We start from the raw sequence: 19,368 nt of genomic DNA on the forward strand, positions 1-19,368 counted from the left end.
TAAATAATTATGACTGTGATAAGTTCTTTAGAGGAAAATACAAGGTCCTGTGAGAACAGATGAAGGAAGAATTAAGTCCTTTACAATGCATTCAGCTGCAAATAACAGAAAACCCAATCAACAGTGGCTTGCCTAAGTAGGGTTTGTTTTTTTCACATAACAAGAAGTCCAAAAGCAGACATTTGCTGGCATTGGTTCAGAGATATCAAGCCTCCAGGCCATTTCTTGCCTCTTCCCTGCCATCCTCAACATAATGAATTTCCACCCATAGGCTTGTTGCCTCATGGTTACAGAATAGCTGCAGCAGCTCCACTTTCAAAGACTGGAAGCACAGGGAAGGAGGTATACTAGAGAACTCTTTTCTCTAACATAATTGTATTTCATCAGCAGCAACATTTTTTTCCCAGAAACCTTTCAGCAGACTTTCTGCTACATTTTATTAGCCAGAACTGAGTTTGTTTTTTTAATGAAGACTACAGAAAAGACAAACTAATCAGCGATTATATGTGTATAATGATAAGTAATATTTGTGGAATGCCTTATAAGCCACACTTGTGTGTATTAAGTCGGCTGATTCTTACATCAATCCTGGGAGAGAGACAGAGCAATTTTTCAGATGAAAGCATTGGAGCTCAGTTGAGGGACTTGACCAGAAACACGTAGTCAGTCCCCCTCCAGCTAGAGGTCCTCATCTCACCCTTGGGTGCTTGTATCACCAGGTCTCTGCTGTGTTTGGGAGAGTGGGATGATCCTGAGCCCTAAATGCAGTAGATTCCTAAGGGGACATGATGGTTTGCTCGTTGAGGTATTTGCTTAGAGTCTCGAAATGTTGATAGTGTCTCTCTGATGTTTTCCTGTGGCTATCCCTGGGATTCAAAGTCACATGGTAGGAAGGAGACCAGCTGGGAAGAAAGAAGCTTTCTTCTCATGGTGAAGTCAGAGTCTCACAGTGGAGCCTTTGGGGTCCTTACTTGCCAGGATATAAAAAACAGGTATAGAAAATCGTGTCTGCTGATGGAACGATGACCTCATTTCCAGAGGACTTTGGAAATGTTGATTTTAAGTGTTTTTGAGTAACCCTCCCCAACCCCTGGCACCCCACCTGGGCAAAAAGCAGTGCGTTTAACATCTAGGATAAATGAATGAACATTTAAACCACAGATTCTCATGTTATTTTGAAGGCACCCAAAAGAGGCAGGCTGCCAATGATATGCAACATCCTAGTCTGCTCCCCCCAGCTCCCAGCATGCAGTGTGTGCCCGTCATAGCAGGGTCATGTCCTTGGGTCCTCAGGTTGTTTCACTCTTCTCACCTCTCTTGCTGCCTCTTGTATCTGGGCTCTGAGGTTGTTGGTTGTCTGTTGCTGGTCTGGTTGAAAGTAGAGACAGACCTGCTGGCTTGAGACCATCCTATGAAAATCAGGACTGGCAGGGAGCCCAGAGACGCACCAGCATGGGGCTCTGCATCCCTGAGTTACGCCAGTGGAAACAAGAGTCATGTACCCTGTGCTGGAGAACGTGTAAAGTTGACACCGTTTACCAGATGTTCCAGTGTTTTATGAGCTTTACGAGGCCTTCTGTTAAGTAACACTTACTTTAAAAAAAGTAAAGCTTGCCTGTTCTGAGTGGAAAGTTTTTGTCTTTTGTTTTTTTAAAAAATCTTTTGGGTGAACTCTGAGGCACCTGTTTGCACAACAGAGCTCTGGCCTGTGAGGGGCTGCTTGTGCTGAGTGACAGGCAGGAGAGACGTATGTGGCAGACAACCTGGTACAGATTTTAAAAGGCCAGAGACCAGAGGCCCAGGCTCCTGGATGCAGAAATACACATGCAAACAGGGACCCAGATGTGCCCCCTTTCACTTTAATACAATAAATATGTTCCTGAAATGTTGAGTACAAATCACGTGTTTTTGTAGCCCCAAATATTAATAGGCTATTTCTTTCTTATGCTAGGAATTGTTGTAGAAACAAAAAATTACCATCTAATTCATTTTTAGTGTACTTTGGAATTTTCAAAAGATAGATTTGATTAACATAACATCCATTTTCATCACATGCTCTAGAGTGCAGCATATTACAAAGTGGGCATTTATCATATTTGGTGTCTTGAAGATGTCATTCAAGATGGTGAACAACTGGCATGCACAGACAGGCATGAAAAGTTCAATGCAGAGCATGGCAAACCTACTCAGGTGAAGGTCAGGAAGGTCAAGATCTAAATAATTTGATGAGAGAAAGTCAGGAAGGAAACAGTCGCTCTGTGGGAGCAGTGAAGGGTTCTGTTCAGTAGTGTTGAGGAGAGGCCATCAAGAAGGCTGAAAACAACCTGGTTTGGTACCATCCTGTCCAAATCACTGCCACACACAGACAATGGGGCAATGGGGTGTGTTAAAATCAACACAGACCCCTGTCACCTTATTATCCAACTTAGCTTGGGGAGAAGGAGGAGGAGGAGGAGGAGGAGGAGGAGGAGACTCTGTTTGTCCCACAAGTATATTTTGAGTGCAACTCAGTTATGGCCCAGCAACCATCCAACAATCTTTATAATTATAGCAGCACATCAGTGTCTATGGGTTAGAGGTCTTCTGACTCCTTAATTACATGTGTGGCTCTCCATCCTTGTCTCTACCAGGGTCCATTGTCTAAAATCAATGCCTTCAATGGGAGCAGGGCTTTCACTGGGCTCTGCTGCATGCGGAGAGAGTAGAAAGGAGCTAAGTGTGGAAGGAAACACCTCAGGTAACACTGGTTACCTGGAGCAGGAGCGTTGAAGAGGGGAAGGTGGGATATGAGAAAAAAAGATCATGGAAGAGAAAAATGTGTGCACTGTATTAAAAGACAATATGTGTGATATCCCATTTATATAGAAAATGTATCTATGCTCACATATATAAGGAGATAGATGAAAGGATGGTTATCAAAATGTTGGTGATGATTAGCAGGTTAGTGGGCTTTAGGTTAGCTTTCATTTTAAAAAATACTTTCTGGAGTTTGAACTTTTTACAGTGTTTATTATTTTAAAATCAGAAAACAATAAAGCTACTTTCGATGTGAAAATAAAAATAGCAAAATAACACAAAGACAACTCCCTGCATTTCAGAGCTCAGGGTGTCTCTCCTCCTCTCTCCCCATGAAGCCTGGCTGCATACTGGAAATGTGGCCTCCAGGAGAAATAAAAGAGGATACAAGACATGGATCACTGATGCCACGGCTGGGGTTGTGACGTCTTTTTGGAAAACCAGTTGTTGGTTACCAGGTGGATATCTCAGAGCATCAGCACCAACCTTGTGGAAACTAAGCTTGCAGAGGCCCCTGTGATCAGAAGGATTGCTCATATTTTTGCTTTCCAACGGATAACTACCGAGAAGGTACTTATTGTCAAATAAAGTTAGGCTTGTTAACTTCTTGCAGCAAGGGAGAACATACCCCAGGGACCCATCTCAGGAGGATGGAATGGGGAGGGGCATTTTATAAGCTTTGAACTCATGCTTAATGATGGTAAGGAGGGACTAGGGGAAATGTGGACCTGTTCTGAATTGCATGCCAACATGAAGTGGGGACAGGTTGGGTATCTCAGCAACTTCTGAGGCAGTAGGAAAGAGACAAAGCTGGAGAAGTCATGGGCAAGGCAATCTCTAAAAAGAAGAATTGTTAGTCACTTTGCAGCATGGTGTGGCTTTGGGAGAAACACTGATTTTTGTGGGCCTTGCCTCAGGCCCTGTCAAGTCTTTCAGGGATGTTTCTGATGAACAGCGGGGTTGATTTTCGTTTTCCCTCCCTGGGGCCCAGGGCTAGCTGTCATTGCTGGAGAAGTGGTTAGTGGTGGTGAGGGTGATGGAGGCTGCTGTGTCCACAGTCCTGGCTGGGAAGGGTTAGGGTGGAATGCATGGAGCTTTGGCTGCTGCCCAGGACTTCATCCTTCATGGTGTTGTCAGGCATTGGAAGCCTGTGGGAGTGAGGAGAAAATTGCTCATCAGGTTCCACAGGGCAGGTCCTGTACCCACTGACATAGAGGCTTCTGGGGACAGATGCCCATCAAACCCACTGAAGATGCCTCCAGGCCTCCCAATAGGTGTTCGAGCCCCACCCTTGCTGTGCAGAGGCTGGGAAACTCCTCAGGAATCCTGCCTGACTTCCTCTGATTCACTTCATTTTCTCCATACCTCTGTTTTCTCTTCTATGAAGAGGGGAAAATCATACCAACTTCTCTAAGTAAAGCCAGGATGGCTTCAGGGGCCACCCAGATTATATTCTCCAAGAACTCCTAAGTTCAAAGAGAAAGAGGATGCAGAAATGTGTAGGTCTTAATGTGGGGTGAGCTCTTATTCTGTGGTCAGAAACACACAGTGGCCCCACTGACGATGGCGCCTGCCTGCCTGCCTGACGTCCTTGTGGAGTTACGATGGTGGCTGCCGCTTACTTTTCTTCCCTCCCTTTGCTTACCCTGAATGACAACTTCTTCAGGATGATACCCCTGAACCGTGGCTTCCTCCTGTCTCAGACACGCCTCTTTTTCTTCCTGTTCCTATGGCATCCACCCCTAAATTTGCCCTGGACTCATTCTCCCAGGAGGAAGGTGGAGGGCAGGAGGCAGAAGGGCCCAGGATGGAAGGTCTCCGAGTCCTGGTCTTCTGACTCAGGCCCTGAGGCTACCTCTGTGGCTGCCCAAAGTGACAGGCGCGGCCTCCGCCTTAGTGGCTGGCCCGGACTCACTTTGTCGGCGGAGGGTCAGGACTGGCCGTGTAGTCTGCTCATAGGACCTGGCTGTCACCCACAGGCAATTCATCCTGACCGCGTCTGCAACTGTGTATGGAAAACAACAGCAGTCGCTTTAACAGCAAAAGCAACAAACACACACCAAACGGGACCGTCCCTGTGCTCCCAGGTGGTGGGAGGCAGATACGGGAAGGAGGACACATTTTCCTGCGATATTGAATAAGATGAGCAATGGTTATTTTGGGCCAGTCTCCAGCAAGCACTTGGAGAGCGCCTCAGAACTGCAGATGAAGCCCCGGATTGACTTTATTGGGTGATTTCAGCACGGCCAAATATTTGTAGTGTAAAGAAATCATAAAACGTGCTGGTGGTCCGGGAGCTGGATGGGGTACAGTCTGTGCATATTTGAGATGACTGTGATTTGGTGACAGGCCTGTTTGATCCCCTCACCTAGAAATAAGTTAGGATCCGCCACAGAAATAAATTAAATGAAGATGGCCTGGAATCCATTTCATCTGCCCGTCCCTTTTCCCCCCTTATCTGGAGAAATCAGCAGTTTTTTTGGCCTCCAGGTGCGATTTGTACTGAATGATCACAGTTGGGCTTTCTCTCCGGCGCTGGAAGCCTGAACTGGCTTCCTTGCCACCCGCCTGCTGCGGAGGACAGGGCTCCCTCTTAGTGATTACGTTCGCCGTTTGTGTAGTCTGCGGCATGTGCAGTAGAAGGCTGATCGGTTTGCTTTAATTAAGCTTCAAAAGAGAACCCAAGCCTCCGTCTTATCTCCTGTTTGCTCCTTAATTCCCTTTCCACGGTCCCTGCTGTAGGTGGGAAACGGAGCCTGTGGTCAGATGCAGGGTAGGACCCTCACGGTCTGGGTGAGCCTTGCCTTGAGAATGAGTTTCTCTGAACTTCTTCCAAGGGAACTCTTTTCGAATGTTCTCTGATTTCCACAGGGAGCTAATTGCCAATGACCTTTTTTAAAAAAATCCTCTTGGGTGTTTCTCAGTGCAGGAAGAAGCGGTGGTGGGGAGGGGGAGCTGCGGCCGGCACTAGTGAGCCCACCGTCTGAGAGCTTCTAACAGGGGGCGAGTTTCAGCAGGCCCCGTGGAAAGCCCTCAGTGAGGCCTGGTGAAAATAGGCCCCCCGTACTTTTGTAGAATTTTCCTTCTAAAACTAACATGCGGGCCGCAGCAGCAGCTTTTTGTCCCAAGTAATCACCGGATGGATTTTTTTTTTTAAACCAGCTTCTGTGCTCCTCAGAAGGAACATTTGTAACCATGCATTCTTTATGTGGTCTTCGATTAATAAACAGGAACCCACCTTTCTAGACCGATGGGGAAACAATTTTTTTTCTGTGTGCTGCTCCTGTGTGTAGGGTCCATGAATGGGGGCTTTGAGAACTTGTCCTTTCGTGGCCAGATATCAAAGTGCTGCTCACACATACAGATTGACCGCCTCAAGGTGCGGCCCGGGCCGCCGCCCGCGTGGCCGCCCACTGCGCTTCCACGCTGGCCGCCTGGTCGGGCCGCAGGGCCAGACTTGTGATGACCCAGTTTTCTTCCCTGGGATGAACGCCGACCCACCAGGAAGAAGGGGGAGACCACCAGCAGCCATTCTCCACCGAGTCCTAAAATAACCATATTTATATTGACTTGTATGGGCTCTTTTTTGTGGCATTCCTCTCCCATTCATGTCCCTCTGGGAAGAGAAAGTTCATTTTTAAAGATTTTCTGGCCTGATGTTCTTCCCTTTCTTTTCTTTTTTTCCCCTCAGCTCCTCTCTCCTCCTCTCTCCTCTCCCCTCCCCTTTTCTCTCTCCTGTCTCCCCTCCTCTCTCCCCTCCCTTCCCTTTCTCTCTCCTCTCCCCTCTCCTCCCCTTCTCCTCTCTCTCCCCTCCGCTCTCCTCCCCTTCTCCTCTCTATCTCCTCCTCTCTCATCTCCCCTTCTGTCTCCCCTCCTCTCCTCTCCCTTCCTTTCCCCTTCTCTCTGCCCTCCTCTTTCCCCTCCCCTTCCCTCCTCTCTCCCCTCCCCTTCCCTCCTCTCTCCCCTCCCCTCCTTTCCCCTTGCCTCCCCTCCCCTCCTCTCTCCCCTCCCCTCCCCTCCTCTCTCCTTTCCTCTCTCCCCTCCCCTTCCCTCCCTTCCCCTCCTCTCTCCCTTCCCTTTCTCTCTCCTCTTCTCTTCCCTCCTCTCCTCTCTTCCATCTTCTCTCCCCTCCCCTCCCCTTCTCTCTCCCCTCCTCTCCCCTCCCTTCCCTTCCCCTTCTCTCTCCCCTCCTCTTTCCCCTCTCCTCCCCTCCCCTTTTCTCTTCCCTCTCCTCTCCTCCCCTCCATTCTCCCCTCCTCTCTCCCGTTCCCTCCCCTTCTCCCTCCCCTCCCCTCCTCTCTTTCCTCCCTTGCCTTCCACTCCTCTCTCCCCTTCCCTCCCCTCCCCTTCCCTCCCTTCCTCTCCTCTCCCTTCCTCTCCCCCTCTCCCCTCCTCTTCTTTTCCCTTCTTTCCGCTCCCCCTTCTCCCTTCCTCTCCTCTCCCCTCCTCTCCTATCCCCTCCCCTCCTCTCCTCTCCTCTCCCCTCCTTTCCTCTCTTCCTTCCCTTGTCCTCCTTTCCCTCCCCTTCTCTGTATCTGCCATTCTCTGTTGTCCTTGGATACTATGTCCTTTCTTTCCCACATCACAGACTGGGGTTCCCCCAGAGTCTTCTTCCTTGTGCTGCCTCAAGCACTGAGCTGTGACTTCAGGGAAAGGAAGCAGGCAGCATCAGGCTGGGGAGTAGAGATCATAGTCAGGTCCCTCCAGACAGAGCAACATGTGAAGGGCTGGGACTCTGTCTAGGATTCCTGAAGCCTGAGATTAGGCTGGTGAAGACGTGAGCAACAGCCAGGAAGACAAAGGGCAGCAACGTAGTAACCGGAAGTGTGTATCCTGAGCATTTTGGCAGTACTGGGTCCTCTGGAGGGCTCTCCTGTCTGGCAAAGGCATCTCCTGACCTTTGGCTTCTATTTGATTATGCTGGGAACCAGCTTCAGAGTGCCTATAAGCAGCAGCACTGGCCATGACCATTGACTCAGAGAGGGGTGAAGAGGCAGGAGTGTCCCCATTCTGTTCCCTCCTCCTTCCTCGCCTTCTCCCACCAGTCCTCCAACCCTTGTTCTGGTTACTCTAGAAGATCCTGTAAGGAGGATAGAGTTATGGTCACCTGGGCTAAAATCTTGATAGGTTAAAAGTAACACTTGCTCTGCCACAGTCTTCCAGAGCTTCTCGAGAAGCTCTTTGCAGAGGTGAGCGGTGAGGAGACTCTCAGGCGTAGTCAGGGCTGGGTTTGTGGCAAGAGAGGGGCTTAGGCTGTCTTTGCTGTGATTCACACTGTTCATCATCCAAGGTGAGGCAGCTAAGGGGGCTCTCACCGTGACATCTGCAGCTGGAATCGAATGAGGTGGGACCTTTGGGTCTCCTGTACCTGCATATGTTGGCAGACAGGGACAGTGCGGGTTTGATCTTCCTAGGGAAGAGATGCTGGGTGGCAGGAATGGGATGTTTTAGGAAATGGTAGAGGGACTAGTACTCAGCTCTCTCACACTCCTGCCCCCAGAGCGCCCAGAGGCCCCTGGCAGACACGCTGTGGGTGGGATGGGGAGCCCTTGTGCTCATGCTGCAGATGAACACACTGAGGCTCCCAGTTGCAGCATGACTTGCACCTTCAGAGTGTCGGTGTCCCCCAAGCTGTGCTTTCCCAGCTGCTCCCCCAACCCCAGGTACGCATGCCTTTGCAGAGGAAGAAACGTGGGTGGGCCTGCAGTGCTGGTTGTGATTCTTAGCAGCCCTGATGGTTGTCCAGGGGATATCACCTGCCCAAATCTCACATAATTCTTACCCCTCTTTGTAGGGACAATGCCAATGGGAAATGGGAGGAAATGATGGGAGTATACACTCTGGCCACAGCAGGGCAATGGCTGTAGGCTTAAACATCCTTTGCACAGGGTGTGCCCTGTTTCTCAAAGCTTCCATGCTGATGGTGCCCTGTGGGAATACCCCACCCTGCCATTGGCTTGGCTGGGACAGTCTCCCTTCTCCTCCCCTCATGCTCTCAGGCATCGCCAACACTCTCAGGAAGCAAGAAGACTCCCCTCTCCTTTCCCTGATTTGAAGGAAACAAAATTCGTCCATGGGCACGTGTCCAGGCCATAGGGCAGTTTGGAGACTTCTTGATAAGGGCCCTGTCACATGGACCACCAAACTGAACCCCCAGGGAGCCAGGAGGTGAGAGTCAATTACTGAGGGGCTTGGAAGAAGTGAGAGCAGGTCCAAGAAAGCAGGCAGCAGGAGGGGAAGGGCTGTAATTAAGTAGCCACAGGCCAAGGTGCTGAGTCTGTAGTTTTTAGACTTTGAAATACTTTTGTTGTGCTAATGCAGGTGCTGCTGGGGGTGAACAACCGAGGGACCTTATTGTGAGAGGAGTAGCTTTGGGTGTCTCTCTGTTAGTCCATGGCTGAAACACCCCAGAATAAAGTCTCAGAGTAAAGCAAGTCCTCCACTTGTCAAAGTGACTGTTGAAGGTTCTGGAAGATGAGGCCAATTCTGTTTTTCTGGCTTGAAGGAGGGCAGAGGTGCTGGTCTCTGTGAAGGGGTGGCCTATCCAGGATCCTATGCTGGGCACGGTCCATAATTCCAGAGTGGAGCCAGCCTTGGAGGAGCTGGCATCTCCCGCAGCATTGGTCAACGGGATGTTTGCCTTGCCTCTCAAAATATTTCTTAGAAAAGGGGAGTTTCAAATAAATTTGGAAAAGTCTACATTCTGCCTCTCTCTCGGATGTTTATGATGCTCTTTATCATGTTAAGGTCCTCAGAATTCCTAAGGGAAGGAAACCATTTAACTGTGTTCAGCTCAGAATGTTCTAGCATGTCTATCATGGGACTGAATTTACATAGACCCTAGGAAACAGCCTCTAGGAAACCCCCTTTTAGAAGTGAAATACTTCTCTGGTTTGGTTTTTGTTTCTGCAGGGGTGAGTAAAACATTTAGGGAGGGGACTGTATCACCGTATGAGACACAGTCCCTACTCTCCTCTTGTTGAAGAGGCAACACACAGCTCCCCATACCCCCAGATAACCAACCAGCCTTGAGAGGGAGGTTTGGGGAGAGATTTGTTAAAGGATCCAAAATTACAGCTAGATAAGAGAAATAAGTTCTAGTGTTCTGTACCACTGTAGTTAACGGTCATATAGTTTCAAATAGCTAGGAGGAGGATATTGAATACTCCCAACACACAGAAATGGTAAATGTTTGGGAAGATGGATATGTTCATTACCCTGATCTGGTCAATATACATTATACATATCAAAACATCATCATGTATCCCATGAATGTATATAATTATTATGTATCAATTAACGATAGGATTAAATTTAAAAAAGAAGAGAGTAGGTTGCTGGGGGTAAGGAGCTAGGGCAGACTGAGGGTGGGAGTGGAGACCAGTAGGAGAAGAGGGAAAAAGAGCGAATGTTGGGGTTGGGGAGAAGCAGGTGAGGAAGAGTAAGGAAGGAATGAGAGACAAAGAGGGCCCAGGGTGCTTGCTTCGGCAGCACATATACTAAAATTGGAAGGATACAGAGAAGATTACCATGGCCCCTATGCAAGAATGACATGCAAATCTGTGAAGCCTTCCATAAATTTTAGGGGGAGGCGGGGTGGGGGGAAAGTGAGGATGGTTAATGGGTACCAAAAGAAAAAACTGAAAGAATGAACAAGACCTAGTATTTGATAGTACAACAGGGTGACTATAGTCAATAATAATTTGATTGGATTACACATAGCACAAAGGATAAATGCTTGAGGGGAGGGATACCCCATTTTCCATGATATGGTTATTATGCATCACATTCCTCTATCGAAGTATTTTATGTAACCCATAAATATATATATACCTACCATGTGCACACAAAAATGAAAATTACAAAAAGAAAAAAAAAAAAGAGCCCAGGTACAGGAGGAAGGGTGCCTGGTTCTGTCCTGTCCCCAGGCTCAGGTTCACTTTAGCCCTCCCTCACTGGGTTCTTCCGGTCTGTGGGGAGCAGAGAAGTGGGACCCTGACTGAGAATTCTCGGATGAGGGTGGTGTGGGGATGGCAGTAGCTGTTTAGTCCCTGTGTGGGGCCAGAGAGCCAGCGTCAGTGCTCCCTCCTCCTCTGGGGACACTCTGTCCCTTGCAGTGATGCCAGGGAGGTGTAGGGTCAGTGGAAGGGGGTTCCTTTAATCTGTTCAGGGTCCTTTAGCTGAGGGTAGAGGGCAGAGGGCAGAGGGAATGTGACTCTGGGCCCCATTTTGTAACTGGCTGAAGTCTGACTGCTCGCCGCTCAGAGGTAGAAAACAGAAGAAGAGAGGTGTGGAGAAAGGAAAGCAACTTTATGAAAATGCTGGTGGTTGGGGTATGGCCAAGGTCATGCCTTTGGAAGATCATTCTAACTTTTTAGGCTGAGGGAAGGGTTTTAGGAAGGAAAAGGTGTGGGAATAGGCAGGAGTAGTGAAAAGGGGTGCAGGTCCGCGTGTCTGCTCTGTGGCCATCTCGGTGATGGCTTGTGGGGAGGTCTGATTCGCATCACACTGACTTCAGCCCGGCAGTGGGGGACTCACTGTTCCTAACTCTTCTTGAGTGGGAGGATCCTGCAGCTGGGCTTTCTGCCTGGTATGTTTCAAAGTTGGTCCCTGGAATTTCTAAGCAAGCTCATAATTAGACAAGCGTGCACGGTGGGAAAGGAAGAAGCAAAGAGTTTCAAAGTCTGCCTCAAGGCTGAAAGCAAGAAAGGAAAAGAAAATGTTTAAATGCATCTTGAGGCTGAGATACTGGGTTACAAAGAATTCATCACCTGGGGCCTATCTTATGCTCACAATCTCCATGGCCTCAGGACGGGCATGGGGCCTGAGAGTGCTGCTTGTGAGAGCCAGTGTGTATCCCTGATCTGGGATGTGTTTCTGTGTGCCCAGGGGAGGATGTGACACATGCAGGCATGCCCAGCCGCCAGGCAGCACCTGTTTAGGGACACAGCTGCAGCCAGGACAAGGGGCATTCTTGGCTGCTGCCTCATGGCCACTGTAGCAGCTGCCTGGGTGTTTTCCCGCATTTTGGGTGTGACGCTGATGTTGGGAAGTCCTAGTGGGGAAGAGCCACCCAGGGCCTCCTGTGCTCCTTGGTCAGCCAGGCTCTGTTCTGTCACCATCACCAAGCCTCGACACACATCAGGCTTGGCTTCAGGGAGCCTCACTCAGTAACCTGTTTTGGCAATTGGTCCAAGAGGCAGAGCAAATTTTAGAGCCAGGGCTCAAAGTCAAATTTATTTCAATCTATGAACGTGTATATGAGAATAGAAAGAAGAGGTGTAGGTGGGGAGCAAAGGCAAGGGAGAGGAAGGGAGGAGAGACGAGGAAGTACTCAGGTGGACAAGGGCCCACCCCAACTCAAGCAACTTCCTTTCTCATCATACAGATTAGAGGGGAACAAGTTTTGGCTGCATTAGAAAGAAAAAAAAAAGGAGAAGTAGAATAATAATTTTTTTTAAAAGGTAAAGAAAGCAGGCCAAGAAATTACTTAAAGGCTTTCTGAAGGCCTCATAGCTCATACTACTTGTTCCAAGTTATATAAGACACAGGGGAAGAGTTACAGGAAACATATGACAACTAAGCAGAATTCCACTCTATAATAACATTTTTTTCTCATATAACTTCTTTAATCCAAGGATCTTAAAACACTTCACAAATTTGCAACAATTAAACCTCATGGCATAGCTGTGGGAAAGAGTGTTGTTTTGCTCATTTTATGTGTAAGTGAGCTACAGCCCAGAGCGTTTGAAAGAAAATGTTTCCAGAGCCCGCCAGTGAAAGTGGACTGGGTCTGGGTCTCACAGAAAGCCTGGGCTCCAACTGCGTACATCCGGGGAACTTCTGCTTCAGGGGAAGCTCTGCTTCCAGGAAGCCTCTCCCAGCGGCCTGCACCTCAACAGGCAGACAGCAGATGGTAGAAAACGGTCAGCTGGGAGAAGGAAAGGCTCTGCTGGCTTACAACAAATAAATAAGCAAATGAACAAATAAAGAAATAATAGAAATATGTAATAAAATATAATGTATAATAAACATTTTTAAATAAAAATGTAAAAGTTATAGTTCACTAAAATTTTATTCTTCTTTGCCTCATTTTGTTCTCCTTTTGCTGTTATATGTATGTGAAAAAGCAGCCATTCAGAATTTTTTTTCCCATAATGAGAAGGAAAGTGGGAGCTGTCTTTTTCCGGGGTGGTGAGACCATGGGCCTGTGTGCTTGCGTGTGAGAGGACAGGGGAAGTGAGGAAAGGGGAGAAAAGCCTGTGGAGAAGAGGACAGTTGCCTTCTTCATCTTAGTTGAAAGAGCCCTGGAAAATATTGATCTCACGTTTCCCTCAGAATGGTAGAAAGTATGAGAACTCTGTTGTGGCCTCAGGAACCAGGTCTGGCAGGTGGTACAACGTGCCAGGCTGGCAGCTGCGATGGGGAGAGTGGATAGTTTGACCCCAGCATAGCCAGGGACAGCAGAGCAGCCCACCTGCCCCACCACCTCCATCTGTTACTTGGACAGTTGATACCAGCACACAGGAAAGGCTGAGAGGAGAAACAGGGCCTCTCTCCTCAGCAAGCTTTTCCTTCAAGTTGAGATTTTCCTTCCCAAGTTATGCTTTCCACAACTAAGGATGCCTTGACCCTTCCTGAGAGTCTTGGGCTAGGAGATAAAGGGCCTAAGGGGTCGGAGGTGCTGTGTCCTATTTTCCTCAATGCCTGCAACTCACTTGATGTCTTTGCCCCTCAGTTTCTGCATTTGAAAGACAGGAATAAAGATATTCACCTCTAAACTCTCAAGGATATTAGAAAGTCTTTTCTTTCTTTCTTTCTTTCTTTCTTTCTTTCTTTCTTTCTTTTTCTTTCCTTTCTTCTTTCTTTCTTCTTTCTCTTCCTTCCTTCCTTCTTTCTTTCTTTCGTCTTTCTTTCCCTCCCTCCCTCTCTCTTCTTTCTTTCTTTCTCTCTCTCTCTTTTTCTTTCTTTCTTCTTTCTTTCTGTTTCTTTCTTTCTTTCTTTCTTTCTTTCTTTCTTTCTTTCTTTCTTTGTTTCTTTCTTTCTTTCTTTGTTTCTTTCTTTCTTTCCTTCTCTTTCTCTCTTTCTTTTCCTCTTTCTTTCCTTCCTTCCTTTCTTCCTTCGAGACAGAGTGTTGCTCTGTTGCCCAGGCTGCAGTGCAATGCCGTGATCTCGGCTCACTGCAACCTCTGCCTCCCGGGTTCAAGCAATTCTCCTGCCTCAGCCTCCCAAGTAGCTGGGACCACACCTGGTGAATTTTTTTGTATTTTTAGTAGAGTCGGGGTTTCACCATATTGGTCAAGCTCGTCTCGAACTCCTGACCTCAGGTAATCAGCCCACCTTGGCCTCCGAAAGTGCTGGGATTACAGGTGTGAGTCTATGCTACATTCATAAAAGACGTTCATCTTCTTTGGCCCAAAGAGCTGAAGCTAGTGAACCTCAATGATGGTGATACCAACAATTCCTTGCTACAATCTAACAGTTTGCAAAGTGCTTCCCAGAATCTGCTCCCATTAACCCGGGTTGAGGCAAAGTTTCACAGATATTTAACAGTCTCATGGTAGAACTCCATTTGTTTTAATTCAAAGATCTATCGAAGGATGTCATTGATTTTCATTGAGCTTCTCCCCCAAACTCTTAGGGGTAATTCTAAACTATCACTAGCAGAAACTGATCATGGCTGGACTCCACTGGCCAGGATAGCCAGTTCTGGTAGTCAGAACTTGCACATGAAATTGTAATGAATCTACTTCGTTTGAGTATTTCAGATGGGTTGTCAACATCAATAAAATTGCATAGATAGTTCTACCTACCTGGCAGCCCAGTTCACCTGGGTCTCTCAGAGGGTGTGTTAGGGTCTCGGATCTTGTCATTGTGAATCTGGGCAATGCTTCTCCTTTCTTCTCCATTCCTCTCCTCATCACCCCCTCCTCCCATTTTCTAAATGCCCAAAATATAAAGAGCAATGGAACCATACAAGAGAGCTTAATTTTTAAAGGAGGTGAGCTGCATAAACAGGGATCTTTGTGTAGTTCTGGAGAATATTAATAGTCTGATCAAGTTTGTTGTAAATATATTTCCCTTATCTCCTCCAACTTGGGGACTGTACGGAGGGAGAGTCAGGGAGAGGGAGGGGGCCTTCTGGATTTTTGCCCAGGGTTACTCAGCAGGGACATGGTTTTCCTAAAGTTCCAGAAGGGAGGGGAGGCCACTGCAAGCTCCACCATGTGTCCCAGTATATCATGTTGACTCATGACCAGATCTTGAGAAAAACTCACAGAAGTCAGGAAATTCCTGGCAAATGCTCTCATCTCACCCTCTGCTAACCCTGCAGGGAGAGCATAGGTAGGGTCAGATCGGAGGACGTTTTTAAAAGGAAAAATCAAAGCATGTCTGTAGCTTCTGCATGCCTGTAGTGGGACAAAGAGTCCTAACAGGCCTGGCTGAAGATGCAGAAGCAGCTTCAAGCCCCAGTGACCAGGGGCAGCCAGCGCTGGTATGTTTCTTCATTCTAGATTTTTATTTCTGCAAAAGTTTTTCCCCCTCTCCTTGGCGTTGTTTCCCCATGGGGAGTAGCATCTTTCTTTTTGAGCAAAGCCAAATGACCAAGGCACCACCCCCACCCCCTTCAATGGACAGGGCCAAATTTAGAGTTGGGGTTGCTCATTTAAGCTTTGTATGTAATTGAGCCTGGCACAAAGGGTTATCATTAGAAGGAATGGCATGAAATGAAGGAATGGAAAAGCTCAGACCCAAATTAGAAAAGATGTCCTGAGGGAGAGACACAGTGGCAAGGCTGGGAGCTCTGGTCTCAGAGGAATTCTTAGGAGAAAGGACTGGGCATTAAAAGTGCCTGGATGGGACAATTAGGGAACTGAATATGGCCCTGCCATCTCTTGGGATTATTTGCTTCTAAGTGCAAGGGCGTGGTGGTAAGAGGTGGCAACAGACACCAGAGGCATCAATTGTTAAGAGCCAGCGTCTGCTCCCAGGGCACCATGGAAGGCCGAAACAGGATTATCCTCTTACCAGATGTTTACCAAGTGTGTTCAGGTCTGGGCAGTGTTACTTTATTCCCCAAGCAAATGGAAGGTGCTAGAGGACTCAGCCAGTTCCTCTGACTTACTGAACATCCTTGTCGGAAACCTTGCTGCCTATTGCTTTGGGGAATGGAGCCATCACCTCCCTCCTCTCCAGATGGGGTGTGCTACTGCTTGGTTGCTCAGTGTGGGTTGGGGACTTGGCAAGGGGACACCATGGAACAAACCAAGGAGGCTTTTTCTCTGAGGTGCCTGTCCCGGCTGACACATCTGTCACCCTTGGCTCCCCCCGGAAGTCCTGGAGCTTGATGGTGTGAAGAGGCCCCAAGTGAACTCCATATGGCTGGGCACAGCTTGCCCGTTCACCCTGCAGGATCAGTCCTCCTGCCTGCCTATCCTATCTGTCTCCCCGTCCTCCTAGTTGACTCACGTGGGAGCTGGCAGCAGGGGGCTGCAGTCGTTCCTTCCGCTCCTCGCCAGACTGTCTCTGCTCCCCACATTCCTGGTGGTGTCCCAGCTCCATGTGACCCCGGCTTCTAATATTCTTGGGTTAGTTCAGACTATACAGCTGGCCCCACTCTAGGCTTCCCAGCCTTGTTAAAGCCAAAATGCTGTCTTTTACTACCCTGCTCTTTCCATCAAGTTCTTCAAGCAACCCGAGTTTTAGAAGCGAGATGACTCTTTTGGTGAGCTCTTCCTCTCGGGGTAGGGAGCCTGGGTTTCAGTAGGGCCTGGACTGGGCTACATCATTGTTATTTTTTTTTAATGGTAGTTTTAGAAAAGAAGGTTCAAAGGTGAGTGACCCTCCAGGAGGAAGGATTAAGTGGGTTGACTTGGGAGCCGTTCAACCCAGGAGGCATTGCTAAGGAACATAATCTATTTTGCATTTCGTTTCATGAGCCAAAGTCAGTTATGGCATAAGAATAGCTTTCTCATGCTGTCTCTCCCTTTCTCCATTCTACAAAAATATTCATGCCAAAGAATATGCAAGTTGTATAAACATCCCTTCAAAAAGCACATAAAGATATTATATATAGTCACATATGTCTCCTTCCAAATGGGTGTGTTCCTAGAGATGCATAGAGATATCTTTAACACTCTATATGTAAAAAACAGCCAATTTAATAATTGGCAGAACAGCCTTGCCTAAGTGAGTAGAAAACTTTGGCTCAGGGCTCTCCAAACAATCCCATAAAACCCATGCTTGCTTTTATTGAATGGTGATGCATGAAAGACCAAGGGTGGCGAACTTGAATGAGGGCAGGAGCCAGCGTTCACAGGATTGTCATAAAGGGTGGCAGGAAAGTTTCTTTTTGCTGAAATTCAATCTATTCCTAGAAAAAAAAATTGCTTCTAATACTGTCTGGCTGGATGTCACTCTTATGTTCACTTCTGCTGCAACATCATTTGAGCTCATCAGTGTTCAAGATGTTACTTTTACATTTGGTCTTCTCGCCTCCAGCCTCATCCCATCCATTTCAGCCTCCACTCCACTGGCTGCCAAAGTAATCTTTTTAAAAGGCAAATCAAATCTATTACTTTCCTACTTAAAACCCTTTGGTGGCTCCCCATTGCCTGCTAAAGTTCAAATTCCTTAGCTTGGTAGACAAACTCCCTCAACTTTCTGTCCTCATTACCCTTTAAGCCATTCCATGAAGTCCCCCAGCCCCATGGACGCTCCACTCCAGCCATTTCAGACGGCCTTTGAAGCCACAGTCTTCCAAGCCTCATGCATTTGCACTTGCAATTTCCTCCACTGGCATATTCCCTGGGGATATGAGTGGAACAGTGATAGCATCTGTGGTCAGAGCAAGGGGGACAGGAAGATGATGTGGTAGAGTGGGGGGTGGCACTTTTAACTAGGGTGGCCTGAAAAGCACACTTGAGAAGGTGACTTTGAGTGAAGGCTGAAGGAGATGAGGGAGACAGCCTGCAGATAACTGAGGGAAGAGCATTTCAGGCAGCAGGAACAGCAAGTGTAAAGGCACTGATGTGGGAATGTGCTTGGTGCCTTCAAGGAATAGTTGGAGCAGGGTGAGCAATAAAGGGATGAGGTGTCTGGAAGTCTGGGTGAGGACCATGGGGCTCTTGACCCAAACACTTGCCAGTGTTGCCAGTGGGAATGAGTGACCTGAGCCAGAAGGTTGGCTGTGAAATTCTTGGAGGTTGCAACACTTTGCTTATAATGCAGATGAGTGTAAGAGTGGTTCTGAAAATGTCAGGCTCTAGACTTTACTTTCTCCCAAACTGCATCCACACAGTCTCAACAAAGCCATTTTACTAGAATTTGACACCCTGATGACTAAAAAGCCAGACATCTTTGAGGAGGCATTAGTGTTTAGTTAGAGTCCAGGACTGGGTAAGTAATCCTTATCCTCAGGAGCCTCCGGGGTGCTTAACCCATACCTGATCTATCATGTTCTCCATAGCAATTTATTTTATCAGCTCTTCCCATTCCCATTTTATAAACATTTATGGTAATGCCATATATAGATCTTTCAAGTGCTTGGACAAAATTGTGAATTAAGGTGTCAAACTTCTCCTCCACCTTTTTATTGTGGTAAAGTATACACAACATGAAATTTACTATTTTAACCATTTTTAAGTATATAGTTCTGTGGCATTAAGTACATTCACACAGTTGGGCAACCATCACCAGAACTTCATCCTTCCCAACAGAAGCTCTGTATCCTTTAAGCACTAACTCCCCCTCATTTTACTCTCTGTCTCTATGAATTTGACCACTCCAGGAACTTCATACAAAAGAAATCATACAATGTTTTGTGTACTGGCCTTTGTGACTGGCTTATTTCACTTGGCAGAGGTCTCCAAGTTTATCCATGTTGTAGCATATATCAAAATTTCCTTCCTTTTTAAAGCTGAACAATATTCCATTGTATGTTTGTGCCACATATTGTTTATTCTTTCATTCATGGATAGACACTTGGGTTGCTTCCACCTTTTGACTCTCGTGAATAATATTGTTATGAACATGGGTGTACAGGTATCTGCTCTCACTTCTTTCTCTTCCCTTCTTTAAAGGTAGTCTTTGAGAAGCACCTCTTGGCTGCTTGAATCCATCTGGATGGCTGCCCTTCTCCCTTGTCTTGACTTGGCTTTATTAACTCAATTGATGATGAAGTCTGTTTCTGATGAGCTCAACCCTCAGCCACCAGAAAATTAGGCTCTGAATGATATATACAGAAATAAATGTGTGATGACTTTTCTAACGTCACTCCTTGGGAAATCACTAGCACTGCTGGAAACAGAGACTAGGGATTTCCCCAGGGCTGGGCCTTCTCATTCTCAGATGGTGGCCCCTCAGGGGTCGAAGCCACAGAAGATGGCCAGTATTCTGCCTGGGAGAGTCAGTGGGCACCTCCCAGCCAGGGCTCCTGGACATCTCTTCGGAGGTCCTGGTCCATTGGCTGCAGCAGAGCCTGGATGAAGCCAAGGCCGTGGTTTCAGCCACCCCTGGGCCAACCCACCTGACTCAGTGGCTATAGACTGCATTGCTCCTCTCAGGCAGCTG

At 47.5% G+C, this 19,368-nt stretch overlaps 1 protein-coding gene and 1 non-coding gene across 4 annotated transcripts in view; both read left to right on the top strand.

Moving 5' to 3' along the window:
• The window catches only part of RUNX2 (RUNX family transcription factor 2), a 344,752-nt gene that overhangs the window by 311,004 nt on the left and 14,380 nt on the right, over positions 1-19,368 (top strand). The gene's annotated exons all lie outside the window — the stretch shown is intronic.
• On the top strand, positions 10,272-10,378 carry LOC115935074 (U6 spliceosomal RNA). The gene has a single exon (XR_004070789.2). It is a non-coding gene; the product is annotated as a U6 spliceosomal RNA (small nuclear RNA).

This window comes from Gorilla gorilla, chromosome 5 (genome assembly GCF_029281585.2).
Source record: "Gorilla gorilla gorilla isolate KB3781 chromosome 5, NHGRI_mGorGor1-v2.1_pri, whole genome shotgun sequence".
NCBI lineage: Eukaryota > Metazoa > Chordata > Mammalia > Primates > Hominidae > Gorilla > Gorilla gorilla.